The 13,083-nt window shown below is 37.2% G+C and overlaps 1 protein-coding gene across 6 annotated transcripts in view; it reads right to left on the bottom strand.

Annotated features, from left to right (window-relative positions):
- The window catches only part of il1rapl1a (interleukin 1 receptor accessory protein-like 1a), a 208,557-nt gene that overhangs the window by 52,762 nt on the left and 142,712 nt on the right, over positions 1-13,083 (bottom strand). The gene's annotated exons all lie outside the window — the stretch shown is intronic.

Genomic DNA, 13,083 nt, shown 5'->3' with positions numbered 1-13,083 from the left:
TCAGTGAGGATGGAAAGATCTGCTTATGTAACACGAGGAAAGTAAAGGCGAAAGAAGGACTGCAGATAGCTCTCTGGGGTTCCCTCCTCCTCTGTCTTATCTTTTTCTATCCGACCTCCTCCTCTCAACCCTTCTGTCGTCTTTTTCTGCACCAGAAACTCTTCCAACACCCTCAACCCTCGCTGATCGCGGGAGTCTGATAAATTATGGCTGCTAAGTCCATCGTACATCCACAGTCACCCGCTTACCAGAGTTTAGAACTTCTGTCTTGCTTCTTCCTTTCCTCCCTCCACCCTGCCTAGTTTTTTTTGGCACTTGTTTTTCTTCATTTTTCTGTTATGTAAGGGAGACAGAAGTGGAGCAAGCTTCAAAGTGAATGGCAAAGCCGCCTTTTCCCCTGCTCACTTTGCTGTTCATGCATGTCATTCCAGTGCCAGCCATTCCCCGCTCACACACCCCCACTCTCTGCCTGTCCTTGTCATTATTTTATCACTTATTCATCCTTTCTCACTTCTTTCTTATTGTACACTCATATCTTTATGCGTAATGGGTCAATACTTAAATATTCACTGCACCTTTTTAAATTTGGTGCCTTTCTGAGTTAGCTCAGATGTTGCTATTGCTATGTTGACGATATAGAGGACTCAGTGATGGAAAAGAGTGTTAAAGAGCATGTTTTAGATTTAAAAAACAGACACTTCTCATTATATTTGCCTCCTCCTCCTGTCTTCCTTTCTTGCATCAAATACAGAGTGATGCAGTTATGAGCAGGGTGCTCCTTTTCTTTGATTACCTGTCAGAGAGCCTGAGCGTCAGAGGCAGATGAGGTAAACGCTATCATCAACTAAATTGTCTCTCTTTAAAGACAGACATTGGTTCAAACATGGAGAAACTCTCATCAGGGTCTGATACAACATAAGAGCTGGCTGCATAACTGCTGAGTTAAAACCCGAGCAGACACACACCCCCAACCACATGACTGACTGACTGCATACACACACTGACAGTAGGCATAAAGTTGAGCTCAGACCAGACAGACATGAAGCAGATCTGTTGGCCTCGTTACGGACCAGACACACCGAGTCGACACAAAAAGCGACAGATGTGTCAGCTTGCATTGCCTCACATCCGCTAAGCAGCACTTCCAAAGAGTGTGGCACATGATCACCTGCAAGTTTGTGCACACACACGCCAACACACGGATCCTGCATGCGTACATTAAAAGTGACTAGTTTGACTGATCTACTGTGCATTTCAATAAGTTGGAATATTCCCAAGACGTGAATTCAATTTAATTAGTCCATTCAGAAAGCGATTACATTTTGATTCATCACACATTTTAAACCAGATTCTCAGAAATCTGCACGCTGTAGTTATTCTTGTGCCTTTTGCACCGTTTTCTACCACAGTTTTCTGCCACTCAACTCTGTTACTTTTCTTTGATGCAGCAAACAACCATCCGAGCAATGACCTGCTGACTTGACTCAAAATAAAATTTACTACATAATTTAATGCATTAAATTATATGTTTCTGATGAAGGAGTAACATTATAAAATAATATGAAGCTCAAAAAAGTTGATTTTACATAAAACTGCCCCTTCAAAAAACTTGTCTTGGCCCTGTGTAATATAAAAAAAATACGATAGACTGATTGGTGTATTCTTTATTTTTAAGCTATTTATGTATCAAAATTAGCAGAAATAAACACTTGAGAAAGATTGTGCTGTGTGTAGTAACATATATCATGTAAGCTTCAGGTTTTAAACTGAACAATTGATATCAAATAACTTCATTATTGGGTTGAATCACATTTTCAACAACACTGTTTTATCAGTATTTTAATTCTTTAATCATTATTCCACTTCTGTAGAATCTTAAACATTTTCTTTACAAAAGACCATCTAGAGACGAGTGTTGCAAATTAGCTCACGTTACAAGCACCATAACAAAACAATAGGATTGCTGCTTTGCTCAGTTTGTCTTTCGAGTGCCTGTAGCAGTGTTTATTAAGCTATAAAAAACACTGCTGAAATTATTGATGGTGCTCTTTTCAACGAAACACAAAACAGAATCACAATTATCAAACTTTTGCATTTTCAAGTGTATTTTCCCATATTAACTCCTTAACCCTGTGCATTCAATGGAAAAACGTCACTCGGCCATTCCGCTGAACGCTAGGGGATTAATAGGCAATTCATGTTCTGGAAGATGCATGTGCGGCTCTACTCTGAAGGTTTAAATGTAATTAGCAAAGATTTTAAAGTTTTGAACCTAACAGTTTATGCTCTGTGTATGCAGTGATTTTCTCGCCAAGCTGAAAAATGCCTTAAAAGCTGCACATTATAATGCATGGCTGAATGCAAAACTTTTCAGTCTCAGCAGTTTTGCAGATTATAATGCACTTATTTCTCTATCTTCTACACCAACTCTTGGCTGCTTCATCTGAACAGAGTGAGATTCACTGAATGATGGACAGCATGTCTACATAGGGATTGAGCCCCAAAGAACAGAAGACACCAAGATTTTTTAAAGTATATCAATAATAGTTTTTAGAATAACCTTTTTATAGTCAGTGAATGTGACTGTAATAAATCAATTATATATTTTTGTATCCAAATTTTATTTTGCTAGTTTTGTATTGTGTCTTGAAACTATATTTGTTGTGAATATACACTATATAAATAAACAAAATTGAATTAAATTGTTCAAAAAAAGAAGAAAAAACCCCCAAGTTGGTTCAGTGTGGTTTCACTGTGATTAATATTGACATCCTCATTTTCATGAAAACTATTGCACTGACATGTTTTCCTGATTTTGTGCAGCTCTAGTAAATCTGTGTTCTCTTTGTGTTCAAAAATAATTTTACAATTCAGTGGAATGTTATTAGGAATAACTCTACAATGAAAATGCATTGTATGCTGTGTTTATTTTGGGACTCAGGTCTTGTTTACAATATTAAGAGCATTAATGATAATACTTGACCTGCATATTTGCATAAATTCTTGCACTTATATCTGCCAGTCAGAGTGTAAGGTCACAGAATCAACTCCTGTTGCACTTTGTTTCATCTAGGCACAAAAATAGAGGTGAAAAAAGTTTTTTCGTTGTTGGCACTCAATATGTTGAACTGTTGCTTTCGTCAGAGCTGTACAACCTGTTCACCTTTTTAAGCTTCTCTGAAGTATGTTTTAGGAGAATTTGGACAGAATATGTATGTTTTAATTGCACCAACTTGTCAAAATCATTCATTTTTAATAACTTTTATCTGTATATATTTTAATTATTTTACTGTGTTTTATATTCTGCAGATCAAAGCCAACACATTTTATGCTTTGTGCTGTCCATTGGTAAATTTTTAATTTGAATGGACCTTGCAAAGAAGTTTTAACTTTTACTAAAATATTTTTTTAAACAAACATTTTCTAGCCAATTTTTTGATGATATTTAAATTTTAATGATTAGAACTTTACATATGGTTAATACTGATGACTAAAATGTATTAAAGCCAACAGTTTCACTCACCAAATATGTTAGTTTCTCTATTCTTGTTTACTGTAAGTACTGTAATTTCATTACACCAGTACTCTCTACCAGTAGGGCATTGTGTTTGGCTTTATAGCATGCTACATTATGCGGTGCTGCTCCTGTCTCTCCTGCTGTATTTCCTCTCATCTCTTTGCCTCCTTCCCTCTCTTTTATTTATTTTTTTCCCCTGTTAGGCATGTGTACCAGCTGTAAGTTCATTCATCATTCTGCAGACTCCTGCCCTCAGCCTCAGACTCCGTGATTAATGACGGCCGCTCACAGACTTAAACATTTAGCTTTGTTTCGCTGACACACTACTTACCATGTTGGTCACCATTGGTTACTTAAAGCTGGGTTACTGTGCGACTGCAGAAGCACAGTGACGTATCGGTGGAGTGACCTTTAAAGGCTCTCTGTGTGCGAATTTTATCTCCGTACGAGGATATAAAAGTGTCATTCATCATGAAAAAAATTTGCATACAGCCAATAAGCCTGTCCTGTGGCCTTTCTCTCCATTTATTAATGCACATACATTTATTCACTGTACTTTAAAACAATTTAAAAACATTTTCTCAATATTGTCCCGTTGCTACAGTGTTTTCCAAATATATTTAGAAACTTTAATCTTTTTCAGATTTGTAGTTTTACAATCACAAACTTCAGTGTGTTTTAAAGGGGTGGTATATGGTACTTTCCAGCCAGATAGTATATTTTATAGCATAGTCAAGTAACTATGTTACCTTTAATTGTTACAAAATTGCTGTATATATCAAACATAACTTAAAAGAAACTTGACCTCACAATAAGACAGCTTGAAATTGACCTCTGTCTCTTTAAAAGGTTCCTGCTTTTCCAGACACTTGGCCTCCAGCACATCATCACAACAATGCTGCTCAATAAGCCATTTCCAACAGTAAATGTTGGACTGTGGAATAGTTTATATGATAAGTTCAGTTCCACCAGGAACTGCAATTTGCTAATTGCTGCTGCTGGTCTGAAGAAGCTGAAGGAGGAAGGTGTGGCTGGAGGGGCGCTCAGCGAGGCGGAAGCAAAAAACCATGTGGTTTTTCTTCAGTTTCACAACTGTAGTAATGTTATTGCGTCCCTTAATGTCCCAATACGACATTCAACTTTGTAGTTGTAATGTGACAAAATTTGAGAGTTCAATGTATGTGTGTATAATATTTAGTGCCTATAACCACTGCATTTGGATGAATGTTGTTGTTTCAGTGAAACAGTTTTACTGTCAATTAAAAACATAAAAAAGTGAATTTATTCGTGGAAGATGAACAGAATTTCTAAATTAACATAATGTGGCCCAAACTAACCACATTATTGATGATTAAATCATGAAAGCCTTAAGTAAACTATTTTCATGAAATGTAAAGTACATTGTTCTGGAAACAGACATTATATAATTAGGTTTTCAACTTTAGAGAAGCTCAGTGAGGAATATAATTCAAACCTTCACAAATACACTCACACTGTGATTCATCTTTGAGCTAACAAAAAAGATGTGACACGTACAGAGGTGAAAGGCAGTGAAAGGAACCGCAAAAGTGCACGTGTGTGCGTGTGTGTCAGATACTGACTGACAGACAGAAGGAGACAGAGAGTAATTTTTAATGAAGTGGCTCTGCGTTGACCTTTAGTAACTCTCTAGAGCAAAGTCAATTTCGCTTTCATCCTTCCCTGTGGAAAGGTGGCGTATCTGTTGTCACAGCTAGGTGTCGGAGCTTGAGATTGTCCTTGCTATTGTATAGATCTGTCGAATCCTCAAATCTCCAAGCACACATGCAGAGGTCAGGAGGTGATGTGCCGAAGAGAGACGAGAGGCAAGGGATAAAAAAGGATGTAGGGACAGAAGGAGGAAAAAAGGATTACACAAACAGATAAAAGGCCAGGCATAAAGGAGGAGCACAGAGGTGCTGCATGGTGCCTGTTAGCCGTCTCTCATAGTTAATAACTGTGGCATACCTGCAGATAAAGGCACCAATTATACAGAATATTTCAGTAATTGGATGAATAATCAACTGAAAATACTGTCTGGCTATTAAAAGCCCTGCATTATTGTTGTTCCGCTTGGCAACATTGAGGTCTCAGTGTGACAGACGTAGACTATAATCAGATATTATAAACATGATTTACATGTAAATCAAGCAGAAGGGCAGAGGTCGTGCTGTCACGGCCTCTGTCTAAACAAGAACAATCTTTCTCCCATGCAAACAGCCCCAGTGATGGCTGATCAGAGTCACCAAGCTCTGAACCCAAGACAAAGAAAAAGGTGCAACTGTGGGAGGGCGTCATGAACTACAGCTGCTTAGCAGCAATTTCAGATCAAAAGTTATAAAATCTGAACACAAAAAGTTGGATGACTGGACGTATTGAGGGGATTTTAAGAAATATTTCAACTGATGCCCACAATATTGTCTCCCCCAGTTTGACCTTACATTCATGGTTGAGGTTGAACTTTGCCATTTGAGCCTCCGTCTGTCTGTCTGCTGTGGAAAACAGACAAAAGTAGGCTGACGCAGTGCTGTGATAAAATATTTTTAGATTATATTTTTAAGAAACCAAAATAGGTTTCTTCTGTTTGGATGTCACACTTAAATGTTTTAAATCACCATACAAATTTTATTATCAAAGATAACCTGACATAAAATGTTTGATAACAGCCAATGGTGTTTTTACATCACGGTGCAAGAATTTGTACCCGCATTTGAAAAATCATCATCTATTGTCATAAATTTCATATAATGAAACGAATTTTGATTTATCTTATGATGAAGTCCAATTAATGATGCTTAAATCCTTCCAAAACTATCTGTACTGTTAGGATTGTTCATTTAAAATTTTTTTCCACTTTGTTCAATGATAGTATAAATAAATATCAAAGAATGTGAAAATATGATTAAATGCAATTACTGAGTTGATAAAAGGGATAGAAATTGCACTTCTTTCTGTGACCAGTGTCCTAAAGAAGCGTTTTACAAATAGGTATGTTTTTTCAAAAGCAGTATTCATGTTTGTGAAGCTATGATTGCTTTGTCATGCAGTCTGTTAGCCATAGTTACCTAATAATGGAGCAACAAATTGCCTTTTTAGGGTTTATGTTACAAAATATTTCTGTCTGGACTTTCACTCTTCCTGCTTTAGATCAATCAGTCCTGCTGCAAATGCGCTTCAGCTTAAAGGCAAAAAATGTTCTTCTTCAGGATTTTTCTGGTATAGAGAAAAATTTATGTTTTCTTTTTGTTTTTTGTTTTTTCAGTCATAGCACGCTGTCTATATCCTGCAGCAGGAAACGCAGCCCCAGACCATCACTGCCATCTCCACATTTTAATGGTTGATGTGATGTTTGTTTTTCCTGAGATGCAATGCAGGATTTACAGAGCACAAATCTTTCAGAATTTTACACTTTTGTCTTGTTGATCAACACATTTTCTTTTCTCCTACCCTTGAGCTCAAGATGTTTTGTTGGCAATTGTGAGAGAGGTTTTTTTTATTATTATTTTAAATCAGAAGGGATTTTGGTCTAACCCGGATGACATTTTACCCTGAGTTCAATCATTTCTCTTAAGAATCAGAGAGCAGACACTGATGCAACAGCCATGTGCTCTATTCACTAAAGACAGAGATCAAGGCTGACTCTGCACATAGAGTTATAGCAAGAAATAAGGTTACAGTTTGGATGGAAAAAAAAATAAAAGCATAATTAGCATCAATGCTGTTCGCTTAAGCACATTTTCTTTCAATGTTGTTACGTCATCTAAACCACTTTTCCGCAGTCTTCACATTGTACCAGGTGCGTTCTCTGTGTGCTTGCTCCAACAATGTACTGCACCAATAAATGAGCTTGTATTTTACCGTAATAGCCAACTCTGTGTATTTGTGGTAAGGCTTAAACCGTTGACCCTATCAGTAGATTGAAATGTGTAATGCTTATCACAGTGATCAACATAAATTTAACAGGGTGCGTAATACCTCTTTATGCTAATGCAGATCTACTGGAAGGCAATCCTCCAGGCGGATGGTGTAATATAAACCATTACAGATCCTTGGAGCCTGCAATTGTTTGCTTGAGCAGGACAGGAGGAAAATAAATGGGCCCAGAGAGGGGTGTCTGTCATGCAAGCTGAGACAATTATCTATATTACAGATATTTGTGCTGGCCTCAGATCAGACAGTTTATGCAGTGGCTAAATAGAAATAGCTGACTTCAGTAAAGAAATGCATTAAGTGATAAAACAAAACAATAAAAAAGTAAAAAAATGGCTGACCCGATAAAGTATTCAGACCCAATAAACCTTCCCCACATTTTGTCACGTTAGACCAACACAAAATAGTATGTAATATAAAAATTTTTTATTTATTTTTTTACAAATAATAATCTAACAGTCCCACAAGAAGGTTATGGTATAAACAATTTTGAGCATTAAACATATGAAGCACTGTCATATAAGCCCTAAGCAAAAATAAAGATGTTTTAAATCAAAGCATTTTCATAAATCATGTTTATTTTACATCAACCACAATTGTATACTACATAACAGTGTTACTTTTCTCTCTAGTATTACATCCCAGTAAAATGTACAGATGTTTATCATAGTAGAAAACATGGAAATATTCAAGGGGTATTAATAGTTTTGCAAGGGTCTGTTAGCTTTATAAGCGCCTGCAGTTTGTTGATCACAACTTTTACCTCACAACTAATTAATGAAGTTCCAGTGTTTAACACGTGCAGTCTCCTCAGTTGGGGAAGATGATGAAGAGGCAAATAATCTGATGTTGAATAAAATACTTTCTAAATGGGTGCACCTTCTACATATACAGGCACCGCTGAGTGTATGTATTCACTCAACCTGAGAAAGTTTTGCACAGTTCAGGTTATAGGCAAAAAAAAAAAAAAAAGAAGAAGAAATAGCCCTTCTTCTGTTGCCCAGTGTATGTCTAGTCCTGCTTGCTGAAATAATGGATTTTAATTCATTTCCAGAAGAGTGCACCCATCTGGTGGCTTTGGGGGACAGTAAAATCCACTATCAGTTACAATTATTCCAAAGGAGAGCAATGTGCTCCAAGCGTGAGTGTGACCCATCCACCCCGACTAGTGCAGGGCTGTGCAAATATCTGCTTGGGTGATTAAGAGGGAGAGCTGGCGAGATGCTCAGAGTGGTGTGCTGCGTAAGCATGAGCCGAATCCCTCAAGCACGCTTACCGCACTGGTGCGTCCATGACAAATCATCCTGAGGGAATCAACACCAAGCCAGTGACTCGATTTGCGTGCGATTCCGTTTTGAATCGGTCGCTGGAGTGTCTGTAATATTCCACTTAGTGCAAGGGTGTGTATTTTGAGGGATTCCATCAAATCTTCCACCTAGAGGTAGATTTCAACAGCTCATCCCTTGGGGACAGTAAAAAAAATCTATAACGATAAAACGGATGTTTTCTGGTCAAACGTCAGCTGACCTGCACAAAGGGAACCCTGTTTCTTGCAGAAACTAGATACAAAATGTCAGGATGTCCTGCAAAAAAACAAACAAAAAACAACTATCTGTGATAAAAGCACATAGCTGATGATTCCTGTAGCGCTGACAGAGCACACACACAATACCTTGTTGGTGGCATTGAGGCTTGTTATGCAAAACAGAGAAAAATTTTTTCTGAGGAAATTTGGCAGGACAAACATCCAAGGAGACGAGGCTTCAGAACAGAAAGGGGAAAATCTGACAAAGTCCCTCTTAAAGAAAAGCAAACTCCGACAAACACAGCTTTTTTCTAAAAAGCTCTTTAGCAATTCCCTCAAACATCGCCCTCCTCGTGGTGCAGCTTTCTCTTTTCTACTTCACTCCTGTTTTTGTGGTCAAATCTTTGCGCCAACATCTCTGGGCTTTTATCCAGCACACCCCTGCTGAGAGTCTTCTGTGAGAGCTTATGTAACATAAGTGTTTGATTTACATCTGCCTGTGTGCGTGAACGCATGTGTGTGCGATGTGTAAAGCCAAGATGGAGGCTGTGTGAGACCTGCGCTGTTTGCAAGAGAAGAAGAGATAAAGTGGGTCTGTGTTTCCCGGCACTGTTGCAGATTTATCTCTCTGCTTATGGCCCTGATTTTATTGCCCATCGGTCGGCCTACGCTAGATACCATTTCTCTCTCTCTCTACTTTTCACTAACCATAAGGGACCGGCTTCTTTCTATGCACGTCCCGGCTCCTATAAATCTGCCACCTTGCTCCATAAAGCTGCTCAGGGCATGCCTTAACAAATATTAAGAAAGAGAGAATAAATAAATAACGACTAAATAAATGAGAAGCTGCTGTTTAGAGGCAGAGTGCATTTCTGCACACAAAATGAAGCCCTACTGTAAAATATTTACCTCCGTCTTGGTGCTTTGGACCCTCAGTGAGGAGTCTGTGGGAGCTCACTGCATAACATCACAGACTTTCTCTTCCACTGTCCCTCATGTCTCTGCTGCTCTGCAAGCTCATCTTTTGTTGTTGTTGATGTTGATGGGTGTACCAATCCCTTTTACACCATATAAACAGATTAAGCTGTTCTGCTTTTAGCGTGAGATCATTCAACGATCAGGCAGTGAAAACACCTACTCAGGTTCTATTTCGTTCAGAAATGAGTTTGCAAAATTATTCTTATGGAGCATCTTTGCATTTCAAACTACAGACAAAAAAAGACAATTAGTTATTTGCCAAAATTAAGAATTTCCAATATTCCGAGCTATAGATTTCAATGATGCTTTTTGACGTTGATCTTTTATCAGACATGAAATAATTGGCTTTTAAACTGGTCAAATAAGATACCTAAACCGTAAGATTTACACACACACATATAGTATATAAACACACAGATAGGGTTAAAAATGTGGTGGGCTCCACTCTCACAAGTCCAAAGCTAGATTTATAGATGACACACTGAACTGGGCGAGGGTGAGTGAGCTAGTTACGCCGTCCACAGTCTTGTGAATTGGCCTGTTGCGTTGTCGCGGCGCCTGGTCGCACCACCTCTAAACTTTTGTAACGTTGCGGATCGCACGCGCCATCTTTCACTCAAAATGGACGATTTGGAAGGTGCTTCAGAATGTTGCTACAAATCTTTTAACCAACACAGAAAAGAAAAATATCACTTTCGTTACATTGGCGTCTGACAATTTTAAATTCAGCTTCAAACTTTAGTCTTTACTTCTGGAGTTCAAGTTTTTGTAATAAAAGTGTTTTGATTGGTATGATGTAAAATCTTTAATCTTAAATGTTGCGTTTTTATTAGCTGTAGGTGGGAAATTGTCATAATTAAAAATGTAAAGGTTCTGAAGCAGTCTGTGCGTAATTATTCAATATTTTGGGTTTCCCTTATGAAATTTAGTTACTGAAATATTGACTTTTTCAATAATATTTTAAATTATTGAATATGATGGTATTTTCTTACTAATCTTTGCCTAAATGTCTTCATAGAAAAAAAGAAAACCTTCCAGAACCTTTTTGCCTTTTTTCTAAATTCAATGTCTTTTTGGAATCATGTTTTTTTTAATATCACATAAATATAACCTTAACATACGCCATCTTAACATGTCCAAATATTTTTGTTGTCATTGTAGCCAAATAGCGCAATAGTCTTCATCCGATCATAAACCATTTCCACACAAGGCAATTTCCTTTGTATTTTAGGGGTGAAAAAAGTTTCTAGGAGTTTCTTCTTAGTTCATGTTCACTATTCATGGATCCCTTCCCCATGAATAGTGACACTAGTGTTTCAAGCAGTGTCCACTTCATAGCATGCTTCATGCTGGATGGTTCTTGTGTTAAACTAGCTGAAGACAGTTTCCCTCCATTTGAGGGTGACAGCTTGGGTCAATCTTAGATTCATCTTCTAGTTCTTGTCTTGGCTCTTTCAGCCTTAAAGAGATTCTGGTCATCTTGCAGTCACAGCAGTGCTTTCAGCTCCAGCCATGACTTTTTTACTGATATTTGGTTTCAGTCGACGTCCCTTCACTCCCGACTTTGAACATGATTTAGGATCATTATTTGGTTGTAGAAACCGACCAGTTTTATTTCTACAGCTGGCGATTTCTGCCTCCAAAGATTACCGGTATTTAATTTAATCCACTCTTTTTTCTAACAGTGAAATGTTTCCATATTAAAAAGCCCACTATTTGATTGAGTAGGCCTATTGCTTAAGAGTCTGAAAGCTCTTCTTTTCAAAGGATTCTCAAGTCTTTCTCCTACAATTTTTTCTGCTTTAAAAAGTCCTTTTCCAATATCATCAGTCCAGAGGACTCGATAAAAAAAGACTACTTCAGATATTCATTTGATGGCTAAATGTGGTAAGGGAGTAATTAATGATTAAGAATACAAATTAATGTCATGTCACTGTTATGAAAATCTCAGAAGCACAGATGCTTAAAATAAAGAGGTGTAATCACCAACTCATATAGTCACAGACAAATAAGGTTATTATTCTGCTCTCTGTTCTTAGCTTAAAGATAAGAAATATTTCATTGCAAATCAGAAACTAGCTTGTTTCCAAATTAAAACACTGATACTTGAGGGGAGCAAAGAAAAAGTAAAACAAAAATGTTTTAGATCAACACGCATGTACACCCCACCACATGGTGGTTTATAGTTAAAAATGTTTTTGAATTCAGTGACAGATTAAATCTTTTAGGTTTGCTTAGCTTTAACCTTTAATTTTTCCAAACACAAATTCAAAAAATCTTATGACGTGAGAAGTTAAACACTTCAGTCGGATTTCTTTATGCCGTCTCTTGTGAGAAGGTTGCTTTTTGTCAGAGATTTTTTTTTTTAAAGCAATTTCTGTAGCTTTTGCTGAGATTTTTTTGGTATCAAACTTTTTTGATTTTTCCTTTTCAATCCAACAAATTATAAAGTTGTATTTGTTTAAAGATGAGGATTTTTCCAAAAAGTTTATTTATGAATTATTGTGAAACTCAGTGACCCGACAATATATTTTTCTCCACTGGATTTTTATGCATTCTGCTAGTTTTTTTTCCCCAAAACAAATGGCTAAAGAAATTCATCACGTCTATGAAATGGGTCTAAAAAGTCAGGACTGCATGGGAGTTGACATGCTCTGGTTTGGCTTAATAATATTCATCAAGTTCAACCAAACAAAAAGTCTGAAACTCTTGGCAAAACTTGTTGACAAGCTCCAGAATGCTCAGATGCTAAAAGCGTGAAAGGTGATCCTTTGAGTTTTGAACAAACTAAACCTTTATAAAACACGTTTTTTAATTAAACATTAAAATCATAATTATTAGTGGAAATTTTGACCTGCTGTAACCAAAAAAGTTTCTACATGCAAGTTCTCTTTGACCTCTACTGCTCTGATTTGGACTGTTTTCTCATTAAAAATAATTCCCCAAAAATACCCCAGTTTCATAAAAGCCTGCAGCCATTTACTGCACACATATGCAGAGCACAGCAAAAACAACACAAGCAAACAAAAGCACACAGTCACGAAGCAAACGATGAAGATTTAAACAATTGTGAGACATTTTCATGGGAAAAGCCAAACCTTTCCTCAATATCAGT

This window comes from Xiphophorus hellerii, chromosome 7, assembly GCF_003331165.1.
Source record: "Xiphophorus hellerii strain 12219 chromosome 7, Xiphophorus_hellerii-4.1, whole genome shotgun sequence".
Taxonomy (NCBI): domain Eukaryota; kingdom Metazoa; phylum Chordata; class Actinopteri; order Cyprinodontiformes; family Poeciliidae; genus Xiphophorus; species Xiphophorus hellerii.
The sequence above is the reverse complement of the archived record's forward strand: the minus strand, read 5'-3'. Positions and strand labels throughout refer to the sequence as shown.